Genomic DNA, 23,586 nt, shown 5'->3' on the forward strand with positions numbered 1-23,586 from the left:
ATGATGCCCGGACCACCCCACGAGTCTCTCTCAACAACACAAGCATCCGAATAATGTTACCCACGGCGTAGCCAGACTCTCTCTGTGCCATCTGCTGTTGAGATTCAGTGACGGCTCTCGTCTGAGAAGAGGACTCTTCGCCACTGCTGGTGGTGCCAGTGCTGGTGCTGTGTTGCCCGTGGTGTCAGAATGGGTCCTTGGTGTGGCCTGTGACAATGGAGGTGTCTGCTCGTCAATCGTCGACGCACGGTGTCCGCACTAATGTGTCGCTGGTGTGTCCCCATGGTCTGTCGATCAGCTTCCGCAGCAGTAACAAAGCGAAATTGAAGATGCTGCCGCACAGTGTGACGATCCTGACGTCGGGTGGTGACCCTTGGTCTTCCACTACGTGGTCGGCCATCTGTAGTGTTGGTGACCTGGTACCGTTGCTGGAGCCTGTATATGGGCCTTACGTGGACTTGAAATGCATTGGCTACTTGCCGGGCGGTTTGTCCAGCTTGCAATCGTCCAAGGGCTTTGTGTCACTGATTTCTTGTCAATCTCGGCATGTGGTAGCAGTTCAATAACGTTTGGTTGTTGGTTTGTTGTTGAACGCCGCACTCAGCAATGTTCCAGTTATATGACAGCGGTCTGTAAATGATTGTGTCTGGACCAGACAATCCAGTGATCAATATCATGAGCATCGATCCACGCAATTGGATCGATGACATGCATCAACCAAGTCAGCGAGCCTGACCACCCAATCCCGTTAGTCGCCTCTTACGACAAGCATAGTCGCCTTTTACGGCAAGCATGGGTTGCTGAAGGCCTATTCTACCCCGGATGTTTATGAAGGGACCATTAATTAGTCAACATATATTTTATCTAATGTTTGTCTTTCCCGTAACAGCTTTTCTGTAACACTTAATGTGTTACAGCTAAGACAGATTTTGTTACGGTTATGACTTTCTTCACTTAATAAGCTATACAGAAACAAAGTAATTATTTTCTGTTCTTTTTCAACATTCCAACTGAATATTTGAATTCAGCAGTTTGAAGGACAAAGTTGTATTTTATTATTTTGTGCAACATTGTCGGAACATGATTTTTATAAGAAATGTGTTACAGTAAAGACATATTTTGTTATTGTAAGGACATTTTTCATTTGAAAAGTTATAAAGAAACAAAGTAAATTACTCTCTGTTCAATTTTCAATTCTAATTAATTATTTCAATTCAGCAATTTTTAGGATAAACTTGTACTTTTTATGCAAAATTATTGAAACACCAAAATGTGTTACGGTAAAGACTAGTGGTGGAAAGACAAAGGCTGAAGCAGCTGTGAGTGATGGAAAGATGGTGAAGTTTTGTTTGTTTTGTTGGTTGGTTCAGATAATAAACCAACCAACCATTACTGAAAGACAGTTAACGTTCCTTCTTTCTAGAAATATCATGAAATGTTGATGTATTTATTTGTTACGTAACGCCTAACTCAGCAATATTCCATCAAGATGACGGCGGTCTGTAACAATCCAGTGATTGACATCATGAGCATCGATCCACATGATGTCAATCGCTGGATTGTCTGGAACAGACTCAATTATTTACAGAACGCCGGCAGATAGCTGTTGATGTAGATGGCGGGTAGTGTGTGGTTGACTAAAATCTGCTTCGTTGTGTGGATAATAAATGACAGCTTTCACCTGGTAGGAGTGTTAAAGAAATAACTCCCTCTTGAATTTTGTTTCTTTTCATAAACATGCATTCCAAATATAAATATGCATATGACGAGGAATTAAGCGTTTTTGAAACAGCATTTCGCAGGAATAACCCCCAACCCCCAACATTCGACAACAGCTGTTACACTGACTGAAATATCGTTTATTGTGTGAGGCACAATAAAATTATAACAAAATTCATGTTTCATTGTTTAGTACACATTTTAAATTATAAGATGTTTACTATTTGTCGTGCAAAGTACACTATTTATGATGACATATTTCATATTTGTATTGTTTATCACACTATTAGTTACAACATGTGTACATGACAGTTAGCTCGGACAGAATGGTTTGTTAGTTGGTTTGTTGTTTAACGCCACACTCAGCCATACTCCAGCTATATGACGACGGTCTTTCAATAAGCGAGTCTGGACCAGAAAATCCAGTGATTAATATCATGAGCATCGATCCAAGCAACTGGGATACGATGACATCAACCTCGTCAGCAAGCCTAACCACCCAACCCCGTTAGTAGCTTCTTACGACAAGTTGGTTGGTTGGTTTGGTTGGTTGGTTGTTTAACGCCGCACTCAGCAATATTCCAGCTATATGACGGCGGTCTGTAAATAGTCGAGTCTGGACCAGACAATCCAGTGATTAATATCATGAGCATCGATCCACGCAATTGGGATCGATGACATGCATCAACCAAGTCAGCGAGCCTGACCACCCGATCCCGTTAGTCGCCTTTTTCGACAAGCGTAGTCACCTTTTACGGCAAGCATGGGTTGCTGAAGACCAATTCTACCAATTCTACGAATTCTACGAAAAGTATAGTGGTCATTTACGGCAAGCACGGTTGCGGAAGACCTATTCTACCCCGGATCTCCACGGGCCTCCATGTAAACAAGAACTCTACTCTAGTGAATCATGCACAAAAGTACAAGAACTCGCTTATTGAAACATAGACATGTATCACTGTTTGGTCGTTATGCAGCACACGAACACATGATTTAATGATGCAAGGTACCTGTCCTAGCTCGTGTGTATGCTTGGTTGATGATAGTCGGTACAAATATATGTGAATATATACGCTGCCTCATTTTGATGCGTCTTTCACAGTGCGCTTCGACAAAGTAGATACATAACGACTGCACCTTCCCTTCAAACAAACACAGGCAAACTTTGAAAAATGAAACAACTTTGTGTGCACAACTAAAATTCAAAATGTCTACTTCGTGTGCAGAAACCGTTCCAGATATCAATTCAATACACGTACAAACACATGGGAAAAGGTCACAGCTTGCAGACATGAATACTAAGAGATCGCGGTTTCAGCTTAACTTTGCATATTAATCTGGTTAATCTGGCTGGTTAATTAATATTCTCTGGCATTGACATTTAAAACAATGGTTGTTTACGAGAAGAGTATTGCTTGATAACAACATCTGGTGTCAGATAATACCAACTATTTGTTGTAGGCTGGTGTCTGGACCTTGTTCAACTTGGGATTTGGCATAGACAAAGACCACACATTTCAGCAAGAGGTAAGCTCATGCCCAGATAGTATTCGGACGTTGGCCCAACGTTGGCCCAACGTTGTTACAACGTTAGGTCGCATTGCGGAATTAATTGACAGCTTCTCATAGAGGGCGCTGCATTTTTTGCGCCTCTTTACTAGCAGACGACGCGACACAAGCACAAGCTCCATCATCGGAATACTGTTTTCCTCGAATATATATAGAGGTAAGTGTTTAATTAATATCTTGTTTTATTATATACTTCAGTGTGAAAGACTGAGTTTTCTGAAGTTGAGAAAAGTGATATTTTCATTGCAGTGAACATAACACTTGATATTTCACTGCAGTGAACATAACACCTGATATTTCACTGCAGTGAACATGACACGTTGACGGAACTATGTTGGCCTACACGAGACAGCTCGTACACAAACTGTTGATTTACGTCAGTTCAACGTTGACAAGTCATATAATGACAGATGGTCATTTATGTCGTTAATACCGATTCTTACCGTTTGTTATTTTGTTGAAAATGATTTGTATTAAACTGTGAATTTCTCTTCTGATTTGTCAGTCGATACTTTACGTTTCGCAAAGCGCCATTTTGTTACTTGAATTGCGTGTATTCTTTCGCTTCGAACAACCGTCTCATTGATTTGAAATTTATTTTTTGATGAAGTTGATTTTGTATATAATCATATCCAAATTTATACTAAAGAATTTTAGTGACATCAAATATTTTTGGTTACTTTTGTTTATATTTTTTAAGATTTACCAAAGACGGAACTACATTTTTAGTCGTACTTACAGAGGGTGGAAAACCGTCTATGTGTGTTATGTAGGGAGAATTTACGCTTGAAGGTTTTACATTTGTAATGAAATAATTTAATCTTCCTGCAGACAACTACACCAAAAGTATATAATAAATAGGATATTTCATGTGTCGAGTGAAATATCATGTTTCTCTCATCTCGCCACTCGTGAAAATATCTCCTTCCCCCCCCGTCACTCGGTGAGAGAAACATGATATTTCACTCGACACATGAAATATCCTCAATATATAATGTTCAAACAGTATCCGAGAAAAAACAACCATTGTTCATTCAGAAATATCAACTCGAGTAGATCTAATTATTTTCAAGAAATTGAAAACACCACGTTCACTAACTTTAAGACCGAAGCCGAATAGGAATATGTCACTCTGATTGCACTCTGATCTGAAAAAAACTATTGGACCTACTCCAGTCAAAGTTGGTATGAGATTATTAAACAGTCATACATAACTGGATATTACATTTAAAGACAATCGGTGCATGAATAAAAAATCTGTATTGCCACATTATTACATTTCATGCATCATGTTATTAGATGTAATATATCAAACGTAATTATTCATTTAGACAAATCATTGCTTTATGGTTTCGAAAAAATCGGCTCCATATGGAAATCGCTAGGTTAACCATGTTTGTCAACAATACATCACGTGACTGAAGTCATCAGATGCCACGCGGTTAAAAAAAAGTATGGAAACGTTTTCGGGACATCTCCTATACTATTTTACCATTCGTTCCAATGGTTCCAAGATAGTTATTTATGTTCTTTCAGACCGTTCGTGGTCATTATAGATCCAATATCAGCATTGATGACCTGGATAATGCCTATAAACTTGTTACCGAAGAAAATGTATCTGCACAGAGGGTTGCAGCTAGGCGGGGTGTTCCAGTTTCAACACTTAAAGACCGTCTTCTCGGAAATGTCAGCCTCGACACAGTCAAGTCGGGACCGATGCCGTTATTTACAGCAACACAGAATCATTCTTGGCCAGTCACATTCGGGTTATGGCTATGATTACACTCGTCAGGAGACAATCAACCTTGCGAGTGACTATGCTGTCCACTTGGGATATCGGGATCGTTCTCATCCATTGAGTTTACGGTGGTTGTACAGCTTCATTTATAGATGGCCAGAACTTTAAGTCCAGAAACCACGCAAACTGGAGGCCGCAAGGGCGAGATTGGCGACCAAGGAGAACATTGCGAGGTTTTTGAAGAGCTATCACAGGTCATAAAGAAACACAGAAAGGCCTCTCTACCGACGTTACACCCCCAAGATTGTTGCCGGTGTCAATTGCAAGGCACAGACAGTGACATCGAGGAAGTCGAAAACCGTCACAATGATTGCATCTGTCAGTGCAGTTGGCGGGAATGTTCCTCCTTATTTTGTATTTCCTGGTCAACGGATGAGAGAAGAACTGTTGTCTGAAGGAACAACTGGAGCCTCTGGCACTGTCTGAGACAGGATGGTCGAATACGGATGTATTCAGCACCTACATGAAGGATCACTTGGCGAAATACCTCCCAGCTTGTGACGCAGATTCACCCGTTCTTATATTATACGACGGCCACAAGAGTCACGTGTCACTTGGTTTAATTGAATGGGCGAGGCAAAATCACGTCATATTGTTTGTTCTTCCACCTCATACCAGTCACCTTTTACAACCGCTTGATATCGGGTGTTACGGTCCTTTTGAGACCACCTGGATTAGAGCCTGTCATTCCTTTCTTAGAGAAAATTCCGGGAGAGCCATCAGTAAACACGACATATGCGGGATAACATGTAAAGTGTTCAATTCCACTTTGATGCCTATTCCTTCAGAAAATCTGGAATCCACCAGTTCAACTCAGAGGTTGTTGATGACTTGCTTGTCATGCCTGCCCGGTCTTTTACCAGGCCCCGGCCGTCTGATTCGGAAGGAAATGCGGCTGTTGCCAATACTAATTGTGCTGCACGAGATTTTCTGGAATGTCGGGGTGGCGAAGTCTTGAAGAATGTGAAAACGTTTAAACCAAGAAATACACTGAGTAAAATCGTCGGTGGGAAAGCAATAACTGACCAGACAATACTTGACAAAATTACAGCGCATCGGGATAAACAGAATAAAGTAGGCAAACAGAATCCGCGTAAGGGGACACGGGACAGTCAACGTGATCCATGCACTGACCATCCCAATCAGGCGTGGATATATCTGTGGGAAAATGCAATTCTTCCAATAACAACAAAGCCAAGGGGAAGAGATCTTGTCACGCGGGTACTGCTGCCAAAGCTACGCGCGCACCTGTAGTCCCACCTAGTGACAGTTTCACAGACAGTGAGACGTGACCATGTCTGTTGTGTTTGCGGGAAATTCACTCCTGACGCCTTACGGTACACTAACACATTCACATTGGTGAAGTGGGCAGAGTGCAGCAAATGTTGACATTGGGTGCATCTAGTATTTTGCACGAAGTTACGATTTGTCCGCACTCATACATAAATTCTTTGTGCCCACGGTGCCAACAGTATAAGAGTAAAATTCATAAGTATCTTCAAATGTTCCAGTTGGAGTGACTCATTATGTCTCCCCCAGAATGGAGGGAGACATATTGTTTTTGGCACGGTTCCCGTCGGCGTCGGCGTCGGCGTCGGCGTCGGCGTTCCCACCGTTTCCGGACCATAACTCAGAAACCGTTTAATATTTTTTCGCGAAACTTTGTATACACATTAACCCAGCACTGAAGTGGTGCCTTTTGCTATTTAGAGATTTTTGACATTTTTATTTTTTCTCGTTTCCATGGAGATAAGTTGAACATAGACTCTGAATGGGGGTAAGCTTGGTTTCCGGACCATAACTCCGAAACCGTTTAATATTTTTTCGCGAAACTTTGTATACACATTAACCCAGCACTGACGTGGTGCCTTTTGCTATTGAGAGATTTTTGACATTTTCATTTTTTCTCGTTTCCATGGAGATAAGTTGAACATAGGCTCTGAATGGGGGTAAGCTTTGTTTCCTGACCATAACTCAGAAACCGTTTAATATTTTTTCGCGAAACTTTGTATACACATTAACCCAGCACTGAAGTGGTGCCTTTTGCTATTTAGAGATTTTTGACATTTTTATTTTTTCTCGTTTCCATGGAGATAAGTTGAACATAGACTCTGAATGGGGGTAAGCTTGGTTTCCTGACCAAAACTCAGAAACCGTTTAATATTTTTTCGCGAAACTTTGTATACACATTAACCCAGCACTGAAGTGGTGCCTTTTGCTATTAAGAGATTTTTGACATTCTTATTTTTTCTCGTTTACATGGAGATAACTTGAACATAGACTCTGAATGGGGGTAAGCTTTGTTTCCTGACCATAACTCGGAAACCGTTTAATATTTTTTCGCGAAACTTTGTATACACATTAACCCAGCACTGAAGTGGTGCCTTTTGCTATTTAGAGATTTTTGACATTTTTATTTTTTCTCGTTTCCATGGAGATAACTTGAACATAGACTCTGAATGGGGGTAAGCTTTGTTTCCGGACCATAACTCGGAAACCGTTTAATATTTTTTCGCGAAACTGTGTATACACATTAACCCAGCACTGAAGTGGTGCCTTTTGCTATTTAGAGATTTTTGACATTTTTATTTTTTCTCGTTTCCATGGAGATAAGTTGAACATAGACTCTGAATGGGGGTAAGCTTTGTTTCCTGACCATAACTCAGAAACCGTTTAATATTTTTTCGCGTAACTTTGTGCACATTAACCCAGCCGTGAAGTGGTGCTTCTTGCTATTTAGAAGTTTTTCACATTTTATTTTTTCTTGTTTATGGAGACAAGTTTAACTTAGACTCTGTATTGGGATGGGCTTTGTCTCAGAACTAAACTCAACACCCCTTCAATATTTCTGTGTCTTTTGCTTATAATGAAATTTAAGAATTTGATCTTTTCAATATTATTGAATTCAAAGCAATTCTAGAATTAAAATATTGTGAATTAATTTTGTGGGAATGAACAGATGGGGTTTAACGTGAAGTAAACGAATGAATGGGGGTTAGGGGAGTGGGGGGAGACATATGTTTTTACGAGTAAAAACACTTTCTAGTTTAATATTTCTTAATTGTTGTTGGAACTACGTTGAGTTCCATCGTATTTTCACCAAAAACACTCACGTGTTGTGTATAAAACATAATTTTGGTTATTATCAACGGTGCACCATACATGCTTCGTGTGAAACGTCATCGCCGAAAAATATTGGCCACTGCAGTAATGGCGGGAAGCGACAGCTAAATTTGAAGAGTGTCGTCAGTAAAATGTGAGTGAACATCCTTTGACAGATGATTGTTGCCATAAACAGAAAATTGATTTTATTTGAACGTGTATAATATTACCGTGCACTTTTCGTACATCGCCGAAAACAGGTGAAACCGGGATATGAATACCCTGGTATATTAATATAGAAAATATCAATGTTATTTTAAAAAGAAAATTAAATTGAATCTATAATCACGATTGTAATTAAATACCCTAACGTGTTAACACTTCTATTACTTATTGGAAGGTCAATTCATAATCATATTCAACATAGCTGTTCATATAGCTGACAATGTTGGATACGGTGTTAACAACAATCAAAACTTAATTGCATTGCATATAATACAATTGCATTCCGTAGAATACAAACATTGCCAACTGTCTAACAATATCAATGTTATCAACAGACTAATAAATTATGATTCTGTGGCTTGGGATGTGCATAGTGTTCCCCGGGGTAGAATAGGTCTTCAGCAACCCATGCTTGTCGTAAAAGGCGACTATGCTTGTCATAAAAGGCGACTAACGGGATCGCGTGGTCAGGCTGACTTGGTTGATGCAGGTCATCGATCCGAATTGCGCGGATCGATGCTCATGATATTAATCACTGGATTGTCTGGTCCAGACTCGATTATTTAGACCGCCGCCATATAGCTGGAACATTGCTGAGTGTGGCGTTAAACAACAAACAAACAAACAAGCATAGTGTTCCTTATGAAGATAAATTGGATGCAGCACTGCAAAAGCCTCACAAACAAGTAAAGTGTGATACCCATTTTCTATATGTCCAGAATTACCTATTTTACCAATTCTTTCGTCTCTTGGTTTTTTAACATATCGACTCGTTTCTTTGTATAATGTATGGAAACAACAACGGAACAGAGCTACCTCTCGGCGAATCTTATTTCCTGAAATACATTTATATAAGTCTCCACTGGAATACACTTATAAAAGGCTCCACATAGAATGACGTTTTAGACAATGCCTAGGTCAATGTTTAAAACCACCTGTTAGTGAGGCATGACAGCCTTGTTCATATATACATTTCAATCTTATCATAAACTCTGTTATAAACCTATCCATAGACTGTATCTGCTGTTTTCCCCAACCTTCCCGATGCAACAGATGTTAAGTTTTGAAGCCTAATTAATTTTAACAGGTTTTAAAGGTGATAGGTGAATTGAATTTAATTAATGTATGGAGGGATCATAACCCTGATTCTCTGGAGTTAACATGGCGGAGGACTCTACTCAAGCAGGCTCGTCTGGATTTCTTTTCTTGTATCTGAGTCACTGTATCCTTATGTGCAATCTTCTGGCATTAATGCTGGCTACAGAACAGATCATTCTCCTATTAATATTTCCCTGGCTGCTTATTCTCCTATTAATATTTCCCTGGCGTTTAATAAGCAGGAAAGAAGTTCATATTATTCAATTCGGTTTATTTTCGTAAGTGTAGGCCATCGGCCCATAGTTACATTTGTATTACAATGGACGTGATGTACACAGCTGTTATTGTTGTGGCAATAATGTACTACGAAGTGACATCGCTTGATAGATATAGATAGCTAGACGTTCAATTAATTTACAATCAGTTGTAGACATAATGATATTAAATTTTTGTATGGTCGGATATTCATAAAATGTCTGTGGTAAGTGATCCATGCGTATCTTGTTATAACCGGAGCAAACTAACAAAAAATGAAACTCGTCCTCCACATACCCAGCATTACAAACACAACATAGTCTTCTGTTACGTGGGATATCAGCATATCTCCCAGTTTCAACACACAGCTGATGCGAAAAACATCTAAACCGAGCTAGCGCCACTCTCAATTTACTGACGGTCATACAGCTAAGATACAACTCTGTACCAAACGATACCTTGAATAGAGGATACGAGAAAGATTTACTACCCTTTACCAGAAGACTATGCCAATCCTGTTCATAACTACATTTCAGACGCGACATAAATTCTGTCAAAAACGAATGAGGATGACTTATACACTGGTTTTCCCATAGAGAGCCAAAACCCAAACGGAACAATAAAAATTTACATTTTGATACCCAATTAATTTTACCATTACTTTCTGCCTGAAGCATCACATAATAACATTTCTTTGGAAAGCGACAATCGGACATACTCAATAACCTTATCCAATAACCAATAACTCTTTCGTATGCATAAATATATAATGGATACCGCCCACATTCACCTCGAACCATGTTGTTGGGTGTTGACGATTTGACACCTAGAAAGCGCTTGCATGCCAATGTATGTATAGTTTCCATTTCATCATTCTGGTGTAGAACCCAGACTTCGGAACCATAGAGCAAAATTGGGACTATTTTCATATCAAATATTTTAAAATATAAGTCATATCGAAGAGGATGTATTTTTATCAATGACTTTAAAATTCCAAACATTGCTTTTTTCCCCTGTAGACCAGCATTAGAAAAATGACTTGACCAGGACAGGCTTCTCGTAAAAGTAACGCCCAAATATTTATAGGAGGACACACACTCCAACTTTAGACCTTTATAGTACCAAATCTCTTTTCTTGACAACACTCCGCTTTTCTTAAAAACAACCACCTTGGTTTTATCCAAATTGACATCTAGATCATAATCATTACAATATTTTTCTAGAATATCAATACGCTTCTGAAGTCCACCTATAGTATCTGAGATTAAAATAATATCGTCTGCAAATAATAACAGGAATATCTCTGTAATATCAGGATGAAGTTGTATTCCTGGTCCAGAATTCTGTTCAACTTCAGCAGCTAGTTCGTTAATAAACATCGAGAATAAAAGGGGGCTTAACACACAACCCTGACGTACTCCTCTTGGACACTGAAACATTTCAGAAAATGTATGTTTAAATTTAACACTGGCCTTAACAGCTGTATAAATAGACCGTATAGCTTTTATCATTTTGCCAGCGACACCTTTATTAGCTAGTACTGACCATAATTTCATCCGGTTTACACTGTCGAAGGCTTTTGCAAAATCGACAAACAAATCATATACCCTACCCTTACGCTTACTAATATATCTCTGGATAATACACTGTAATATAAAGATATTATCTATGGTGGAGTAATCATGACGAAAACCAGCCTGGGACTCTGCAATTTTACCATAGACCTCACACCAAGACGTGACCCTTCTGTTCAAAATAGATAGTTCATATTGGAAATTTACATCTTCACTTTTGAAAGATAAAATTATGTCTCTGCTGTTAAAAACATAGTCTTAAATGTCAAACAACAATATGCAGCCCTTGTACATAATTTTGATAATATTGGTAAAATATGTTGAAGTGATATTCAGTCTAGAATTTTGGACCAGTTGTTTTGGGGATTTGTTGATGGAAATAAGAGGGAAATCAATTTCCTATTTATCATATTTAAAGAAAAGAAAATCCAAAAAATGGAATGGAACTATTCGAAAACAAAATGAAGATTTGGAAAAGATAATAACAAGTTCTCAAGATTTTGAAAATTTTGATTTTAAGAAGAAAGAGAAAATGGAAGGAATCTACTTTAGATCTAGAGCTAAGTGGATAGATGAAGGAGAGATAGTTTGTAGATATTTCTGTGGTTTTGAAAACAGACTTTTTCAGTAAGATTGTGAAGAAAGTAGAAAGATCTGATGGCTCCATTATTATGGGTCTGATGAAATTTTGACAGATGCTAAATCCTTCCATGAAAGACTATATTCCTCTGATGAAAATTATCTGCCAGCTTTAGAAATTAGTGATCTACTCTCTGAGGATTTATCTATCCTTCATAAAGTAGACTCTGACTCTCTTAAGGGGCATTTAACACATGCTGAGTGCGGCGTTAAACAACAAACCAACCAAACCAGTTACACCAAACGTCCAGCTGATAGGCTGACATGATGCTTCTCTTCCACAAGTTGTCTTCCACAAGAACCTTTAAGCAGACGCAGATGGCGTCACAGTCAAGTTCTGGTCGACCACATTTGGGAACACTTTGTCCAATTTTTACCTTCCTGGGTTTCATCATTGTGCAAAATGGCAGAAACAAAGACAAACATTGAAAATGGATGAAGTTAGCTGGTCCTCAGCTCTTTTAAGAGTGGTCTCTTGGTAGAGTCACTAAAATCTACCCTGGAACAGATGAATGTCTTTGCGCTGCCACTGTCAACATAAAAGAATGTGCCTGAATGTGCTGATGATGTTCGTTGACTCTGGTTCCAGAGTTGAACGACTTCCATCAGATATTAACAAGTTTAGTGACTAAATTAGGGGCGGCCGTGTCAGAAAGCCTTTTGAGCCCAAATGTTTCATTTATTTCATTTCATCATTTAGTTTGACTTTTGTTATGCTCTGTGTCGTTTCTTTCACCATTCTCCAGTTTCCATGTGTACGAACACTGCAAACACGAAAACGTCGTTTTTTTTCGTATATGGTTATTGGACGGAAAAACGACTAAAACTTCATTAAAATTTATTACTTGGTGAGCGTCTAGAAAGTGTCCGGAAAAGGGTCGAATGTTTCTAGCGTAAAATGGACGGAAATTCGATGCTTTTTGCTCCGCCTTGAACAACTGTTAATGGCCAATCCTAGGTTTCATATTTCTGGCATGCCTTGCTCTAGTATCTGTCGCGCGCAGTGCAGCGAGATTTGCTGATAAGCCAGTTTTAGGAGATGTAACATGTTAATGGAATTAAGACACGCGCCAAGAAGTCACACCAAACCATGTTACCAAGTTTATTGTGATAACATATTCCTCCGCTATGCACAGTTACCTCTATCGGATAATGGGTTGTGTTTCATTTGGTTACTAGAGTAACTAATTTTTTAATGTGAAGTTTAGAAGATATACGGCTTTTCCATTTCACGTGACTGTATTCTTGAAATGACGTAAACACTGACTACTTCCACATTCCTGGGAAAATCCCTGGGAATTCCCAAGTACGAATTCATACAGAAGCGTTGTTTATCATCATTTAGACCCTTTAATTTTGAACTTAGCGTCTTAGCTTACTCTGGGATAAGTCAGGGAGTTTGGTTGCATGCCCATTCAAGGATACCCTCGCTACAACCCATCCTAGAGAAAAAAAACGACCCCCCCCCCCGCCCCAAACTATCGTTGTGACAATCTACAGCAAATTATACCAGTGTAAAATACACTCAATATTGTTCCAATATGTTATGTAAGTATTAGCGTTTTCTGATGTAATTATTAACTAAATAAAAATAGAATTAGAATATTCATAAAGGTTTCATTACCTACAGCATATCTACAAGCAATTAAATCTTGTAGACGTCCACGTGTCACACTGAACACTGACAGCTACATAGCAGGCTACAGTGATGTAAGATGGACGTATCCATCAAACCCATCGCGCTCAATGAATTCTATTGTCCAGAGGCCGTAGTCGCACCGGCGTAGAAGTTATTATTATGTAATAATACAGCATCACTACCTCGTGACGTATCGTCGGTGATCAAGAATTAGATGAAGACAATGCACAATAAATTGACTAGGGAATCACTCAAAGTCAAAATATACGAGGCGATTACTATAAAAGTCAAGCATCTCCACTGGTCAGTACACAACACCACTGACAGTAAACTGCTTGACTGTAACCGTTCCTCTTCTTCTTATTAAGGTATAATCAAGTTCCCAAACCCGGGTCAAAACCTTGATTATAAATCTATGAATTTACCTAAGTATCTATTTGACACATCTTTACAATCACCTTTCAATGATCGGCCAATTGATCAGTGATGACAAAGGCTTGAAATAGCCACAGGCTAATTGACAACTTCGGAAATATCCCCCCGTCACGTTTATCGTGTCGGCCATTTTGACGTATTGTACTTGATGGAAATGTATTACGACGCTCTGTCATTGTGATTGACTTACTGAGGTAATTCTTTAACAGACCTTCTCATCTAACGGGGATACATTTTGGAATACATTTCTTGTAAAAAAAACTAAAACAGATGTTCCTCGGTTTTGTGAGAACTATTTTATTCCGGGATGGCCTATTAAAGCTAGTAGTAATTCAAGGCACCATGCGTGTATATGATCTGTTATTATATGTGTTTAAATTACAGTTTTGGGCGTTAATAAAATACACTGACGCAAGTATATTCTATTCAAATCAATTGGATAATTGGATATAACGCGTCCCATTTTAATTCTGGAAACCCAATAGTCCAGAAACTCTACGGTCTTTGCCGACTCTCGGTCAAAGGTATTTACAAAAATAAACATGCTGTTTTCATGGGAACATGCCAAGGAAGAAAAAATGAAAAAAAAATTGTTCAAAAACTCAATATTTATACTATGTCGCCCATGGGCGAAGACTGGCCCATGGGTAGGCCCCTGGGCAGGCCCATGGGAGAGAATATGTTCCTTTACTCAAAACTCATGTTTTTGTTTCGCAAATACATTAAATGTATTTATTCAAGTATCATGACACAAAATTCAACTAATTTTAATTTAATTCAACTATTTTATAGCGATATTGAAATATTTCGCCCATGGGCGAGAAAAAGGTTTGGCCAATGGGCGAGAATATTTTCCTTTACTCAAAACTCATGTTTTTGTTTCGCAAATACATATATGTATATCTTTCAAGTATCATGACACAAAACTTAACTCAAATTTACTTAATTCAACTATTTTATAGCGTTATTGAAATATTTCGCCCATGGGCGAGAAAAGCTATGTCACATAATTTAACTCATTTTTAACTTAATTCAATTATTTTATAGCGTTATTGAAATATTTCGCCCATTGGCGATAATATTTTCTTTTGCTAAAAACTAGTGGTTTTGTTTCGTAAATACATAAAGGTGTTCTTAGAAGTTTCATGTCACATAATTTAACAAATTATAACTTAATTCAACCATTTTACGGCGTTATTGAAATATTTCGCCCTGGACGAGAAAGTTTGGCCCATCGGCGAGAATATTTTCCTTTGCTCAACAGTTTTAGTTTCGCAAATACATAAAGGTCTGTCTACAAGCATGACACATGATTAAACTATTTTACGGCGTTATTAAAATATTTCGCCCATGTTTTCGTCAGTCCCTTTAAAGCATCAACTAACTGTGTGCAAAGTATATTGTATCATGTGAAATATACTTTATATTATATCATTACATTACTATTTAAAAAGGCCTTTCGTTGGATTTTTCCTTTATAGATGTTTTACAAATTTCACCTGTTTCACATATTGTAGCGATCTTTAATGAACCCGGCCTTACCTCTCAAAACGTTTTGACAGTTTATCATACGAATTCATGCGCGTGTACTCCAATTCATTGGCGTTATTTTCCACACCATTACAGTTTAGGTAGTTTCTATTTCATTTCCCATTTTATGTCCCGTTGATACATCACACTGGGCAATTACGTGACGCTCGGTATGCAATATACAGTTAGCGTGCGCGTATTTTAATGGAAAAAACTATTCGTCTTTTATTGCATAACGTTTGGCTGCATATCTCACATTCTAACGAAATCTCGAAATAATTATTTAATTACATGCGGTGTCGAACTGACCAGTGGGAATTATGTTTCAATGCGATTGAGGAAAACGTGAATGAATATTGTGACACTAAAGCAACTTTTAAATGCATTGTCACTTTTGGTATGAAAATGGTAATAGATAAGAAAAACGCAACAGCCTTCTTATGATAATTCTCATATTCTCATTAGTACGTTGTAGCTAATTACAGAGTCGGCCTTATTTACAGGTGATTCTACAATACCTGCTCTCGGTCAATTACAATCCGCCACACCATGCGTGAATAAACAGTTATGCAGGTGTTGCTGTGGGCAAATACCTAGCCTGTACATGTATATTTTTGTGTGGATATATGTATTACATATTTTCGTTGATATGTGGATATATTAAGCACAAAGACACAAAAAGTTTATGAAAGATGAATTGGTCTCTTGATAAATATTTTCAACGAGAACGAATCTTGTATTTTCGTTTAATGGGTCATTCATTAAAAGTATGTTGTGAGGCGATATCAAAGGAGTCGCTCATTTTACACAGTGTCGTCCGTTTCGCGTGAACTACCACCCCACCCTGTCTGTAAGAGTTGTAATCGGTACACAAATATATTTGATGCGATGTCAGTGTGGAAGGAGTTTGAATTACGTCCGCCAATGGCCACAGAAATCCTCAAAGTATAGTAACAATCAACAAGGCCAATGTCGTACTAATAACCTAGTGACTCCCGTAACAACGGTTGTCAATCTGTCCGCTACAGCTACCATCGCACCATCCCTGTCACAACTGGCGTATTAACGGCTTATTCAAAATATTAATTGTAGAAACGTCGTAAACAGACTAACGTACGTCGTATTCAGTCCTCAACTGGATGTTACATTCCTTTTATCATATAATGGGTAGGTTTCTCGGCAGGATAAAGCCAACGGATAAAAACGATATCCGTTGGGGTCATATGCGGATAGAGATGCAAATATCAAAGGTCAAGTAGGGACTACTTTTACTGTTTATAAACAAACATGGCGTCGCCCTTGTCATTCGGCGATCGAGTCAGAATTAACCAGCGGGAATATGGATAAACTACAGGGATAATTGCTATCATTATCAAAAGAACAGTCATATAAACTGAAAATCAGTGTCTAACTGTGACGTAGCTAAGGCATTTTATAAGTTTTGGCAACTTTAGCGATATAAATTTCGAAACAATTTTGCGAGGGCACGAGGCCTAGCCAAGCGGGATCAGTAACCATATCTGCAGCTTGAAACCTTCTCCACAAATGAAAATAGTTGGATTTGGCCGAAATATGTTTGAATTGTTACCTTGTTTCGTTTTGTCGCTGTGTGTACATCTGACTACACTTCTTAACGTTATGACAGGACCGACCGACTGTCAACAACGTCTGACCGTGGCCGTGACGTCTCATTGACTAGGGTTAGAGTAGCTTCCCTTTGACAAAGGGCAGTTACTCTAGCGGACAGACCGATGGATTGCCGCGAAAGGCAATTAAAAACAATTGTTGTTTTGCGTATATGTTGTTTCGCCACTGTATAAGAAACAGATTTCTGTTGGAACTATATTGGTTTCTGTCACTGTCCGACTGACACATCACTTACCCTGTGACGTAATAAATATTAATGCGCGCATTCCAGGAAAACTCGCAATGTTTCGGTAATGTTTGTGAGAGAGGGAAAGCGATTTTGAAGCACAGAATTAAAGAATGACATTATATGATAAAGAGGTTATCACGCTTGTGTGTTTGGTGATGGTAAATTTCCTGTATTAGAAATAAACACTATGTATTTAGCTCGCCAAGGCTCGCTAAATACAATGTTTATTCCTAATGCAGGATATTTACCATCCCCAAAGACACTCGCGTGATAACCTCTATATATCAGCTAACAGCCCTGTTTGTGAAAATAAACTGACATCTAAAAGAAACTTTACCAGAGTTTGAAATCACTCTTCCTCAAAAACAACAAAACATACATGCATGAAGTAAATTGTATTGAGAAGATCAATATATCAACATTATTAACACTGAAAATGACAATCATACCGCGACCGAGAATGCCCCTCAAAGTTGGATGTGGTACAAAACTCGAGCTTTCAGAATCATGGACAATAGGCAGAGTACATACACAATCGCTCACGTTCAATAACAAGTCATTAGTAGCGTGTGTGACCGCCAAATGCCTCAATACACGCAAAAACTCTTCGACGCACAGAAAAAGTCAGTCGTCTGATGAGGTCACGTGGGATTTGACGCCATTCTTCTTGTAGGGCCAAGATCAGTTCTTGCCGGTTGGCTGGAGAGTGTGGTCGTTGTCGAACACGACGATCCATCAAGTCCCAGAGGTGTTCTATGGGGGACATGTCGGGTGAGCGTGCCGGCCACGGCAGGACGTTGACGTTGTTGGCTGCGAGGAAGTTAGTGACAATTCTGGCTGTATTGGCTCTAGCGTTGTCATGCTGATAAATGACACCACGTGGATGCTGTTGGAGAAATGGTAGGAGGACAACTGGACGAAGAATGTTATCCATGTAACGCTGAGCTGTCAAGTTTCCGTCAACGATGACCAGCGGTGTCCTCTCCTGCCCACAGATCCCTCCCCACACCATGACACTCCCTCCACCATATGGTACGACCTCCTGCACGCAACGCGCCGCCGTTCGTTCACCCCTTCGGCGGTAAACATGTCTTCCATCAGCCCTAAACATACAGAATCGACTTTCGTCAGTGAAGACAATCCTCTGCCAATCACGTCGTTGCCAACGTCGTACAGTCCGGGCCCATCTCAATCGCAGACGACGATGTTGCTCTGTCAATAGCTGTTCTCTGTATGGTCTAAAAGCCCTGATTCCATGAGCCCTGAGTCTCCTGGCCACTGTCTGTCGACTAACCCTGTGACCTAAGGCATTTGTCGCCGATGACGTCACTGTCAGGAAGCGATTTCGGAGGTGCAAGGTACGCAAGTACCGGTCATCATGGGGCGTGGTCACCCTGGGTCTGCCTGTTCTTGGCCTGTCAGCGGTCCGCCCTGTCTGTCTGTAACGTTGTATCAAGTTGGTAACGGCAACACGGGAGCAACCGAAGGTTCGTGCAATATGGGCGTGAGTGGCGCCCATCTGTACCATACCCAAGGCTCGTTCACATTGTTCGACTGTGAGTCGTGGCATTTCTTTTGTGTTTTTTTTAACTTCTTTATTATTATTAACTCAAACCGCCGACCGGTGGTATATGAGCAACATAATAGCATACATATATACAAAAATACAATGTGATCTAATGGCAACAGTGCTTTACTTTAGTGCAGAAAGTAATAGTTTTACAAATTTAGACAGTTTTTTAAGATTGTAAGTTCTCATATTTGACATCAAATGCTCAAAGGAAATAATGTTTGACCAGTTTAGATATCTATTATCAATTAATGTTTTTCTTTGCTGGTCAAAATATTCACATCTAAAGAGGTAGTGGAACTCATCGGCTATGGCAGGGGAGGTACAAAGCTTATATGTGCGATATTCGCGTGAGATTCCCTCCCAGCGGCCAGTCTCAATCGGTAAATTATTATTTAGGGTTCTTAATTTTAAAATTTGAGTAAAGATTTCTGGTGATAAGAGAAGATATTGTTCAAGTTTGAAATTTGTTTTGTAAATTCTATAGTTGCAACCTTTGGAGCTTGTAGTTTAATCGACATTCCATTTTTGAATAAATTGATCTTTTAAAATGTTTTCAATTTTTGAGACTAACCAGCCGTGACTTACAGAATCTGGTTAATTAAAAACTACAGAAAGACCACACCTGTTTAATAAGCTCTTAATGGACTCCATCCAGTTGCTTCTATTGTTATTAATATTATTTATATAATTTATGTATTTCAATATCACTGTGGATGTCTGACTTGCCGTTGCAATCGTTTTATACCCTTACCCGCACGTGCATTTGCAGTTGTCCGTGGTGCACGTGTTTTTAACTTTTACGCGTGTTATCTCGCAAACATGTAACAGACGATTAACATTTTCTGCATACACTATTGTTGTATTTAGGTTATGTGTTTTAGATAGACTTCATCGAAAAACAATTTATACTTTGTCTGAAATTCATATTTTCAGTTGGTAAAGTTTCTTTTGGACGTCAGTTTATTTACTAGACATAAGATTTAAAGACTATAAAATCAATTGTAAGACCGCATAGACCATCAAACCGAATAAAATATGTCTTGGTATCATCTCTTGTGTATTAGATGATGGTAATGACCTGAAATGTTATAACGTTAGATTAAGAAGGAGAAACATTCCAGTAACTGGATTCAGGTTGATTGCAAGATTTGCATACCTCGTCATAGTGATTGTTGTGAATTCCTCAAAGTTTTGTTTGTTTTTTAGTTGTATAACGCCGCACTTAGCAATATTTTAGCTGTATGACGGCGGTCTGTAAATAATCGAGTCTGGACCAGACAATCCAGTGATTGACATCATGTGCATCGATCCACGCAATTGGGATACGATGACATGCTTCAACCTAATCAGCGAGCCTGACCTCCCGATCCCGGTAGTCGCCTCTTACGACAAGCGCTGTCGCCCTTTAACGCCGAAAATGGGTTGTTCAGATTCAGATTCAGTTTATTTCTCAAAGAAACCACCACCGGTGGTACATGAGCGTTTACAGCTATATATATATACATATGAAAATACAAAAAGATATCAACATGACAAGTGACAGGGTCAACGGTTCTTTCTTAATAACTTACATAGACATACAATATATCTGGACAAATTTCTTATATCTTTTAGCCTTTTGGGTGAAACAGTTTTACAGAGTTTGAAATACTTGGCCACAAGTAGTATTTTTTGGGAATATACCGAATTCTTTGTTGGAGAAGAGCTTCGCATCTGAAAAGATAGTGAAACTCATCTCCAACCGAGAGTGAATCACAAAGTTGACAAAGTCTATCTTCTCTTGGTATATTCTACCATCGGCCAGTCTCAACGGGCAAATCGTGATTTTAGGTACGAAATTTTAATATCGGCATATAGTTGCCTTTAGGGAGTAACAGATAGTTTTCAAATTTTGGGTTTTGCTTATAGTGTTTATAATATATACCCTTTGAACTCGACTCCATACTTTCCCTCCACTTTTGCATAAACTGATCCCTAAGTATCTGTTCGACCGTTGAAACTAGCCAATTTGTAGAGCATATATATGGTTTATGAAATATTTCACTTAGTCCGACGTCATTTAGTATCTTTTGAACACACACTATCCATGGAAAATTAGTTTTGTTATTCTCAGATTTAGAAATAATGTAGCGGTACAGAAAGTGTGATATTTTATTTATGCCATTTTGGCAGGTCAATTTGTGCCAATAAGCTATTATACGTTTAAACAGTTTAATATATATTAGTTCCCTGTTAAGTTCTCCATATACCATATAATTTGGCGTTGAGTTTCTTAATCCGGCTGCAAGTTTCAAGAATTTTAAGTGTGTTTTTTCTATTACTTCTAAATTTTCAAACCCTCATACATCTGAACAATATAAAAGGATTGGAGCAACTATAATATCAAAAGCAGTTAGGAGACAATCGAGTGGTAGATTTACATTTCTAGCTCTTTTTAATAGGCAGTACATCGCTTTCGTTGCACTTTCAATCAGAGCTTTTATTCCCATAACAAATCTTCTGTTTCTATGGAATTTTATTCCTAGGTATGTATATGTATCAACTATTTCCAGAGGCCGTTTATATATAAAAAAAAAATATTTTTGGAAGATTTAGCCGGACCTCCTCCAAAAATTAAAACCTTGGTTTTTGATATATTTACGTTTAGTTTCCACCTTATAAAATAACTTTGAAAAACATCTAATGAGTTTTGTAGACCTTTCGGGGTTTCGCTAAAAAGTACATAGTCGTCTGCATATAGGAGTACTATCAAATGTATCCAGACCTGGGCCTCATTATCCGTTAAGCAATCGATACTTATTCCTTCGCGGGGGCACGGGTAGCCCAGTCGTCTAAGGCGCCGCGATTCGCTGTGCAGAGTTGCGTCCCTTGGGTCCCTTCGAATCCCGGTTCGCCCCGATTATGTTTCTAGGTTTGTCAGCACCATACCCGTGCCCGTGGGTTTCACCGAAGTGGTAAACGTCTGAGACCTGCATCACTCCGGGCTTTCCTCCCACATTAAGCTGACACGCCGTGATATAACTGTAATACTGTTAAAAGCGGCGTAAAACCCAACTCACTCACTTACTTATTCCTTCGCATTCGTTGTCGATTAAAAAGGTTTCCAGGTCATTGAGAAAGATTGAAAACAAAAGGGGGGACAGATTTTCCCCTTGTCGTACACCTGATTTACATGGAAAATACTCAGATAATGTATTATTTGATTTTACCAATGATTTTATGTTCATATACATATTTTTAACCAAATTGAAGAATCTTCCTTTTATGCCTGTTTTTAACATTTTAGTCCAAAGACCAGTTCTCCAGACAGTGTCAAATGCTTTTGTGAAGTCTATGAAGGCACAGTAGAGTTTTTTTCTTTTTGGTTTTTAATATCTGTGTTAACATATGAATAACAAATACATTATCTGCCGTTGAAAAACTCTTTCTGAAGCCAGCTTGCGCTGATGTTATAAGATCGTTTTCTTCTAAAAAGAATTTTAGTCGGTCATTTAGAATACTTGTAAACAACTCAGCAATGTTATCGGTCTATACGAATTTGGGTCAGATGGATCACCTTTCTGTTTGTAAATTGGTTTTATTATTCCTGTTAACCATGATTCAGGGAAAATACCAGGGGCGAGTACTAAATTAAAGAATTCAGTATATAAAGGGGCTAATAAATCGACACTGTCAATGATATACTCGTTTTCTACGTTATCAAGACTTGCTGCTTTGTTCCGTTTAAGTTTCTTTGCTGCCTTTAAAATTTCATCGGTATTGATATCATCATTCAAAATACTGCAGTCACTTACATTCCCGCCTAAAATATGTTCATTAAAATCATCTTCATCTTGTTTAGGGTTCTGGTTTATCTTTTTGAAAAATTCAAAAAAGCTAGTAATATCCGGTATATTTTTCTATTCCGATGTACGTTGTTTATTTAATATTTTCCAAAAATCTTTTGGCGATTGTTTGATATTTTTGCGAAAAGCTTCGGTCAGTTGGTTATTATAATTTCGTATATGTTTGTCCATGCATTGTTTATAAGCTTTCGAATGCTGTCGGTAAACACTTTTATTTTTTACTGTATTATGTTTCCTAAAACGACGTTTGGCTTTGTTAAACATTTTTCTTGCCTTTTTGCATTCATTTCCGAACCATGGTTTATCAGTTTTATTACGTAACACAGCTTCCCCACTACAGCTTCTTACACCAAATGCCGCACGTGCAGCGTCAGTTAGCACGTGCGCTATGCTGTCTCCGAGATTGTTTACGGAAACTGGGTCACATTGTTGGATACGCGCTGCGTGGGCTAGTTGGGTGAGTTTATTTATTTGTTCAATATTTATGTTTTGGCGAAATAAGTCAGTTTTGTTGCTGTCGTAACGTTTTGGTTTATCCAATACCTTATGTATGTTATTCGGTTGAAGGGGTTCCAGGTTTTCTAAGTTAGGTATACGTATTGACACAGTCAGAGAGAATGTGAGTGGACAATGTACATCCGAGAAAAGGGGAGAGAACTCATGTATGTCAAATATTATAAAGAGGGGTAGGCACATTGGAGAAGCAGTG

General features: G+C 38.7%; 1 protein-coding gene across 3 annotated transcripts in view; it reads left to right on the forward strand.

The window, feature by feature from the left end:
• LOC124133566 (sodium-coupled monocarboxylate transporter 2-like) overlaps positions 1-23,586 on the forward strand; it is a 144,778-nt gene that overhangs the window by 65,902 nt on the left and 55,290 nt on the right. The window contains exon 2 of one of the 3 annotated variants that reach the window (XM_046498005.2): positions 3,181-3,445. The gene's annotated coding sequence lies outside the window, so the exon portion shown is untranslated. Of the gene's footprint in view, positions 1-3,180; positions 3,446-23,220; positions 23,335-23,586 lie in introns of those variants that run through there. The other 2 variants (XM_046498006.2, XM_046498007.2) reach the window with 2 other exon arrangements.

The sequence above is a fragment of the Haliotis rufescens genome, unplaced genomic scaffold (genome assembly GCF_023055435.1).
Source record: "Haliotis rufescens isolate VD_foot unplaced genomic scaffold, xgHalRufe1.0.p SCAF_5, whole genome shotgun sequence".
In the NCBI taxonomy this organism is placed as follows: domain Eukaryota; kingdom Metazoa; phylum Mollusca; class Gastropoda; order Lepetellida; family Haliotidae; genus Haliotis; species Haliotis rufescens.